Source organism: Pteropus vampyrus, unplaced genomic scaffold (genome assembly GCF_000151845.1).
Source record: "Pteropus vampyrus isolate Shadow unplaced genomic scaffold, Pvam_2.0 Scaffold14, whole genome shotgun sequence".
In the NCBI taxonomy this organism is placed as follows: domain Eukaryota; kingdom Metazoa; phylum Chordata; class Mammalia; order Chiroptera; family Pteropodidae; genus Pteropus; species Pteropus vampyrus.
The window spans coordinates 9,933,261-9,941,922 of record NW_011888795.1 but is presented as its reverse complement, the minus strand read 5'-3'; the positions used below and the strand labels follow the sequence as shown (position 1 = coordinate 9,941,922).

At 50.3% G+C, this 8,662-nt stretch overlaps 1 long non-coding RNA gene across 2 annotated transcripts in view; it reads right to left on the bottom strand.

Moving 5' to 3' along the window:
- Positions 1-4,374, bottom strand: part of LOC111734063 — a 5,887-nt gene extending 1,513 nt beyond the window's left edge. Inside the window, exons 1-2 of one of the 2 annotated variants that reach the window (XR_002778288.1) lie at positions 3,665-4,368; positions 2,315-3,093 (exon numbers count right to left, since the gene is read on the bottom strand). This is a non-coding gene — a long non-coding RNA (uncharacterized LOC111734063). Of the gene's footprint in view, positions 1-393; positions 3,094-3,664 lie in introns of those variants that run through there. The other variant, XR_002778287.1, reaches the window with a different exon arrangement.
- Between the last annotated feature and the right edge of the window lie 4,288 nt (positions 4,375-8,662).

Sequence of the window (8,662 nt, the reverse complement as noted above, 5' to 3'; positions counted from 1 at the left end):
TGTCTCAGCCACAGTTTTGACAGGAGCCGTGCAACAGTCAGTCAGATATCAGTGTCACAGGCAGTACCTTAACTGGGGACTCCCTCTTACTGACTGAAGGAGCCTGTGTGAGTGGGGCCAGCAGGGCCAAGGTTTTCTCAGAAGCTGCTTTTTGGAGTTTGGCCTAAAATTCTGGAGTTATTACAGGTATGAAAGTTTTAGCGATAGGTTTTTCTGAGTTTAAAACACCACAGAGCACAGAGAGGTGGGACCTTGCTCTGACTGCAGGTGAATGATCTTGGATCTCCCTCTGGCAGGGCCTCGTGGTGCAGCCGCACGGCTGATGGAAGTGGCTTCTGGCGGTGCTGACTTTGGTTATGGAATTATTAATACTGAACTTTCTTTTGGCTGAAATTAGCTTAACAGATTGAACTGTTTTATTTTTAAAAACTTTTCTTATTACAGAATACAAAAATTCTTGTTATAAACTTTAACAAATGTAGTAAAGTATAATTAATTTAAAAATTCCCCTCCTTAAAGATAACCATCACTAATATTCCGGTGCATTTCTTTATGTATATTATATGTATGTGATACATATGGGTTAGAACCGTACATACGGTTGAGTCTGTTGTCTGTTGTTTCCTAAGGCCACTCCAGTAGCGTGATGTTAGGCCTGGCCAAGACCTAGACCGAGTGGGAGGAAATTTCTCCTTCAGAACCCAGATCTCATAATAATCAATGAAGTCTAGTAAGGAAGGTGGGGGTTGGGGTGTTTGTGAAAAGCTGTCTGTTCTGGTGCATTCCAAAAAGGTTCTTGGGCATGCATTATGCCTTGCAGAGGCCAGGCTGCCTTAGGCAGTGGGTGCTCCCGCTGCTGCTGCAATGCCAACACTGCCAGGAGGGGCAGGCTTGCTTTATCCCCACTGAGGTACAGCAGACAGATGGCTAAAGCATGAATGCAGGCTCTGGGGAGGGAAGGGCACTGCCTGCTGTATAGTGTGGTGGGCCGGGTTTCGTGAGAGGGACTGCGTCAGTGGCATCAGATGGAGCAGATGGACCAAAGTTGCACCTGAGAGGAGAGCCAGCCAGCTCCTGGGAAAGCGGGAAGGGGCGCTTGGCCGTGTACTGAGCGCCCTGCACACAAACACCGATTCTCTTAGCAAGGGGTATTAGCTTTGCTTTGCAGATAAGGGAATGGAAGCTTAACCTGCTCACAGCTTGTAAGTGGAGAAGTCAAAAGATTTGAGTCCAAAACTAGTCTTTTACCCTAGGCTCCTGAGAATGGGGGTGGGGGCACATAGGCGGGGTGGGGGATGTGAAACGGGGGCTGGTGGGTTTTGTGAGAGACTGCATGTAACACCAGTGTGGACTGCAGCCCAGAGCGGGGGTTCTCAGGACTGACGATCCTCCAGGGATACGAGCAGCAGCTATGATGCACTAAAGTCCTTATTGCCAAAGGGAGGATGAAGGAAGTTGTAAGAGAAGGTGCTCGTGTTCATAATTAAAGAAATAAATTAACAAGAGATTAAAACAGTATATTTTTGCATTTTAGTAAAATCCGAGATTGTTCATTTCCCACAGAATGCCCAGCAGGCTGTCTTTCTCTCAGAAACATCTAACGTGCAAACCAGTGAAGTCTGATATAATAGAACCCTTTGTGTTAGCATACGATTTGGGTTTTTCCTTTAAAATGTTTGTTCTCTCAGAGCATTTTCTTTACTGGAATGAGGGGAAGAGCTGTGCCCGCCAGAGCTAGCACCTCTTAGGGGACGACCCCCTTTGCAGCCTGAGCTAGAAACAGCCCCATCTCCTGCAGCTTCAGTAAGTACACACCAGACTAGAGCCACTCGTGGGCTGGAGAGGAATACAGCTCCAAAGGGGAATCCTTGAGTTTCCTTACCAAAAACTCCTAAGCTGGTGCCTCTAATCTCTAAAGGACACAGACTCCTTCAAGTGTTTGTATTTGTGCTGCCGAGGCGAGCACTAAACTCCTTCTAGTGTCTGAAGGGCTGCTGTGCAGAGGGAACCAGGCTTGTTCCACATGGCTGCACTGCCTGGAAAATCGAGCAAGTCAGGAGAGAGCTTTGCAGAGACAGCATAGGCTGCCTCCCTAACAGGCGTGGGCTCCCTGGAACTGCGTGTGAGAGCAGGGCGGATGTGAGGGTAAGGGTTGGGGTAGATGGCATTTGAAGGTCTTTCAGGGATTGAGGCTAATGCTGCCTTCTTAAAAAAGCTCCCAGTTCTTAGTGTGGATGGCACTTCCTTTCTAGTTATTAATATTTTAAGGAGGAAAACTGGAATTAGTAATAAAATGCAGGGCTCAGGAACTTACCACAAGGTAAATAGCATTCATTCATTCAGTACTTCAAGCACTCATTCCAAGAAATGTTTTGTTAAAACATAAGGGTCATCTTGGCCATAAAGAACTTAACTTCTTTGAAATTGAAACCCCGTGATATTGTTTCTTTTGGAAACTTTCACCTGGTTCTTCAGCATCATTATGAGTCACATGCAGGTGATGACCTAAGATTTCTTCTACAGCTTGAACGTGTGGGGCCATGTCAAGACTATCCAAGGGAATTACTTTGGGTTACCATAGGTTATAAAATTATCATGCAGCCTGGGAAAACAACAAAGTGGACATCACTGGTTCTTTCGGGGCTCTGTTACGTCCATATTTCTCAGGCCCACTGGACCAGTTCAGTTCACCATGGAATTGATCCTCAAGTTCTTGAGGTTTAAAAACTGACAGGTGGCCCAAAGAGGCCGTTAAAAAAGAATGGAGCCTTCCGAACGCTTCTCACAGAAGAGACAGCTGAGGTCCAGAGTTGAGCTGGGTGGTGCCGTGTCCACCTGTGCCTCTCTCTGTGCCAGGGCTGCGGCCCGGTGGCAGCTTGGAGAGGAGTGGTGCCTCGCGGTGAGGACCGTTTCCCTCGGATGGCAGGGGGCCATCCGGGCCAAGACCTCACCCCAGCTCCCTGGTGGCAGTGGTTCTGACCCACCCCATGTCACTCTCCTCTCGGTAGGCAGTCACACGTTGAGGATCCGGGGAGCTGAGGCCTGAAAGATGGCTGAGGGGTTAGGAGCAAACTTCTTCCTCACCTCAGGGACCTGAAAAATGAAACGTGGCCACATCACTGAGCCTTTCCCTCCATTTTCCCCACTCCCTCCAGCTCCAGGGGAATAATTCTCTCCTCCTAGCCTCCTTTCTGTCCTCCAAGAGTTGACTGCTGACCTGAAGGGTCCGTGGGGCAACGTCCGCAGTGGGCAGGGTCACTACGTTAGGTCAGACGTGGCACATGGACCTTCCATTCTGCTCCCTGAAGCCTCTTTTGGGTGGAATCAGGGAGCTGCACAGTCCCCACCTCCCTTCCATCTTCACTCTTACACAAGTGCTCAGTGGTCATGGGTAAGATTGGGATTTAGTAGGGAAAGAGACACCCTGCTCACCAGAGAAAGCAGCACTAGGGGGACATCCACCCGGCTGATGACAAAGAATCCTGGTTTTCTGTATATTGAGGGATGACTGGGCACTCAAAAACACTGCTCCCCTCGGCCATGTGCCATTTCACACGATTCAAATCTGACTCCTAGTCCCCAACCTAGAAAAAGCCCTTTGTTCCCACACCCGCTGCAGCCAGGAGCCCAGCCCCTCGCCCTGCGGCATTGGCTTCAGGCTGACCTGGAAGCTGGCCCCAGGGCTACCGTCCCATCCGGAGCTGTGGGTTGTGATGACTGTGGCAGGTTTTGCCTTTGTGGATCTTGATGGCTTCACTCCTGTCCAGGCCTGGAATTCCTGTCTGGAACAGAGAACACAGTGACAACCTTGCACGGGACCAGCCACCCCGTCCCCTGACAAGCCACTGCCCTTGCCCCAGGCTTCATGAAATATTCCTGGCCATGTCCACTGCTGAAATTCTACTTCAGCTCTGGGCACTCCCTTCTCTCCTTACGCAGAACTAGCAGAAGTGCAAGCTCCAGACAGAGCCACTTCGGGAGAAAGCATCTAGCTGACCTGCCCTTCACTTCTGAGTGCTCCACTGTGAAGTCTGCTCACCTGACACCCAAAGAAAGTAGCAACGAACTTAAGCACACGTTGTGGATGAGCAATAGACTCAGGCTGCCCAGAGAGTTAGGAAGGAGCCCAGTCAGCACCTGGATCTTATTCATTCCAAACTGTAAACACCTGGTGTGTGGTAGGGCCTCGGAGACAGTAAGTCCCAGCCCTCCCCTATAGTGCTCCCTATGTTGTCTCCTGGCCACTTCAAGGGACCCTAGAGCCCAAGAACCAGTGAAGTCGCCTCCAGCCCAGGTTGCTTCGGGGGAGGTGCTGGCCTGGACAGCACCTGGCACAGTAAAGTCCTCCATACCTGGTTAAAATTGAGAAGGAAAAATAAGGCTCAATGTTATGTTTAGTTTTTAATAATTTGTCTTAACTCCTGCAACAGAGGATAAATCATAGTGACCCATCACAAAAAAAACAAGATAGTCTGGCTTTCTTCCCCCCCTCCCCCCCCGCTTCCATTTTTGTTATAGTCATTCATTCATTCATTCATTCATTCATTCTGGTCTGGCTTTTTTTTGCATGGCTCTGTGCACATGGGCACTCGTGCATAGGTGTGGGGAAGGGTAGTGATCTGCACCAGGGAAAGCTGGCGACAGAGCTGGCATAGCCTACTCCATGTCCTCAGAGGAGCATTCTTTTAATGAAGACTTAATTCCTCTGAAGAACAACAGAAAGACTTAATTCTATCAGTGCCCCTACTAGGCAGCTCAGGAACGCAGGAAACTACCATGTCCATAGGAGCACCTGGCCAAGGCCACATGCTGAGGAACAGTGTCCAGCTGGCTGGGGCAGCACCCACATATGGGCTAGATCCACTCGTCTCATTCCCCCTACAGCCCTGGCCGGGTTTCATGTCCTGAGGTCAACAAAGCCGCCTTTTCTCCTTGGCAGCAGCACAGCTGGGCCCCACTGAGCAGGCCACGTGTGCAAGGAGCAGCTGTGTCTGTCCCTGGTCAGCACTCGGGTGCCAGGAGGAGAGCTGGGTCAGGGCCCTATCAGATCATTTGTGCTTCTGAAGCTGCAAGGCTCCAAAGACCGGCTGCCCAAGCCATCTGCTGCTCCGTTTCTCCTGGGGAAGCACGTCCTCCCCTGGGTGTGCCCTTCTGTCCCCAAGCTGAGCTGAGCCTTGGGCTTGGCAGCCCAAGCCTGCTGTCCTAGGGTGGCTGCAGGGGTCCCAGAGCAGGAGGCGACTAGAGCCAGGGGCTAGAGCATAGCTGTGGCTGCTTCCGGGGCAGGGCTGGTGAGACGGGGGGGCAGCAGTGGGGATGGAGAAGGGACCAAAGCTAGAATCAGCAGCACCTGATGACTGCCCAGGAGAAGGGAAGGCAGACTAATGGCTTTGGCCAAGAAGATAATACAGGATTATTATCAGGATTAGCCAAGTCCACCGTGCCTCCCCTCACCAAGCAGGTTCCACTATCGTCTGTCTCATGTGGACCCTTAGGGCCTCAGCTGGGCCCTAAAAGCTGAAATCCCTACCACTGCAGGGCAGGGGCTGCCCAAGGCAACTCGGAGAGCCTTGGATTGAGGATGCGGAGGCCTGGGTTCTCAGCCCACTGTGGCTTCAACAAATCCCTTAACTTCGCTGCTGAGAAGTGGGACTGCTGCTCCGTGTGCACAGTTATGAGCGCTTGGACAAGTGAGAGTCAAGGCTTGTGGTACTTTAATGGTTCGCCCTTTAACTGACTCACCCAAGAAGGAAAGAGAGAGATGGCTTGAGGAAGGAACTCTTCTAGAAGTGGGTGGAGCTAGAACCTGAACCAAAGGTTCGGATGGCCAGGCTCATAATTCTGGAGGGGAAGCTCTGGGAGGAATTGGTCAGGAGGAGGGGCCAGGCTGGCTGTGGGTAGGATCTGCTGCGCCCATCTGGCTAAGCAAGTAAGGCAGCTCAGTTCTCACTCGGAGACCAGGGCCCAGGCCAGGCAGGACCTGCTGGGTGGGGAGGAGTGGCCATGAGTACTCTGACATCTGGTAAACAGTTTGCTCAGGTCATGAGCATCCAAAGGCGGGCAGGATGGAATTGTTCATGCCAGGCCCTAGAGCTGGGAGGCGGAGGACCCCAGATGCCAGCTGGCCTGGTATTGGGGGAGGCGGGTCAGCAGCAGTCCTATGTCTCTGCCAGAGTTGGGGTTTCAGGGGCCAGGCAGCCAAGCTCTAGCTGTTTCTGCTTTACAGATGAGGAAAGGGGCAGGGAGGCCAAGTGACCCACCAGGTTTATGTGCCAGGAAGCCACCACTGCAGCACACAGTTCAAGCAACCAAGTGACTCAGAGGAGGCAGCATCTTAGAGGATAACCTGTGGGCAGTATAAATTTGGTCCCTGAGGCCAGACATACAAGGGTTCCACTCCTCGCTCTATGGAAACCTGTGCCAGCCACTTAAGTTCCTCATCTGTAGAATGGGGATGGCAAGAAGTGAACTGACTCCAGAAGATTATTGTGAAGTCTTGGGGAGATAATCCATGGGAAGTCCTGAGCCTGGTGCCCAGTATGTACTAAGCAGAGTAATAACCGGTACCTTTAGCTTCACTGGAGTTGGGAGGACCCGACAGAATGTTCACACCAGCCATGTGCTCACCACAGGTGAGCTCAGGACTGCTTCTAAAAGCCCAGACTTTTCTCAAACATCCCAGTGAGCTCAGCACCACATGAGGCAGCTGCTCCAGTGTCAGTTCTGATTATTAGAAAGTGTTTCCTTCCCTGAGCTGAAACTCAGTCCCTGCAAGCACCACCCCTTGTCCTGCTCCTGGCACCTAGAACATCAGCCACGTGACAGTGCTGCACACCCAGGACCTCTGACCTTCCATAGGCACTGTTCAGGCCCCTCCACCTGGATCAGGACAACATTCAGAACTGTCCAACGCCTGTCCCACCTCCAACATTCTCACATGTGTTCTTGCAAGCAGGGAGCACACGTCTGAACACAGACCCACCCTGCAACAAACCCTCCCCGTCGAGTTCTTCAAAAACTACACACACATGAAGGAGCCTCTGGGGGGATGGAATGTGTTCTACATGTCCTGTAATGGTGATGCCTACGTGTACACTTACAATCATATAAAAATCATCCAGCCGTACACTTACCAGTGGATAAATTTTTACTGTATAGAATTTATACCTCAATACAGTTAATATAAACAATAAAACTGAGGGGGAAAGTTCATATCTCTTTGGCCCTTTAAAGGAATTTATACTAAGAAATTATGACGAGCAAAGATTTAACTATAAGAATGCTTAGCACAAAAGTTATTTTTCCTAAAAAAAACTTTTAAAAGGTAACACCTGTACATGTTGGTTGATTGGCTGGTTGGTTTTTAAAGCAACAATTCAAAAGAGCAGAGTGAAATGTCACTCAATCTCCTTCCACCCCTGGCAGCATCTATCCTCCTCACCCCTCTTTCTCTCAGCAAAGGTTACCATTTTCTCACACATCCATTAAGATATATCCTATGCTTATTTGAACAGATAGGTGTATACCAATACCCCGTTTGAAAACGCAAAGAGTAGCAAACATGCTATTTTGCATCTTGCTTGTTCGACATGGACCTATTGAAGAGCTTCTGTCACCAGGACATTCTGAGCCTTCCAGTAGCCCATACTATGGCAGAGCTATAATTAACCAGCCTCTCCTCAGCGGGGCAGGGGGGCTGTTTCCATCTTCTGCTGTACAATGTTGCAACCGACCTTATATCCCTTAGCTCCCACCCCACATAGGGAAAATTCCTGGGAGTGAAGGAACTAGATAAAAAGAAGTTTTTAATAGCCCCAGATTAGAAACACCCTAATATTCAGTGACATAAAAGTAGATTAATAGTATTTGGGGAGCTAGATATAGGGAAATGCGTATCCATAAGATAAAATACTGCACGTCTATTAACTCATGTTGTAGAAGAACATCTATCAACATGGACAGATATCTACTATATCTACTATAGGTGAAAAAAATGTGTACAGTAAGAAGCTAACCATGTAATAATCATAAATGAATATGCACTCAAATGCATGTTAGGGATTAGAAAGAGCTACCGGTTTGGGGAGGGGTTATTTCTGTAATTTCCAGTTTTTCTACAGTGAGTATGAGTTTTGTAATGAGAAGAAGGAAGGAGAAAGCTCTCAGGTGTCCAGGGGCAGAGCTGGGAGGGGGTGTGGATGGGGAGGACCCAAAGACCTGTCCTCATCGAAATCCAAGTCACCGACCCTCAGTCACTCAGTGGGATCCCGAGAGGACCACCCAGTCGGGAGCCCTGCTTGGGCCTCACCATCAACCACCCAGATGGTATGGATGGGCCAGAGAGAACTTCGGCAGTCAGTCTGTGCCCACCCCTCCTATGGCTGTGCCCACCTGGTGGAAGTTAGAGAAACAGATTTTAACTCAGCCCAAGGGAGGGCTTTCTGATGGGGCTGCCGGAGAACGGAGCAGGCTATGAGTGAGGTAGTGAGCTCACCCTCGGCGTAGATGCTCGCTCATTCACTCCGACCTGGTCAGCGAGCAGGGAAGGCGACGCCTGCTGCGTCCAGGGACCAAAGAGGATGACCTCCGAGGCCGCCTGCCGCTCTCGAAGTCGTGTAGGATGGAGGCTCCAGTCATCCGTTCTCCCACCCACCCCGGTCCTCTT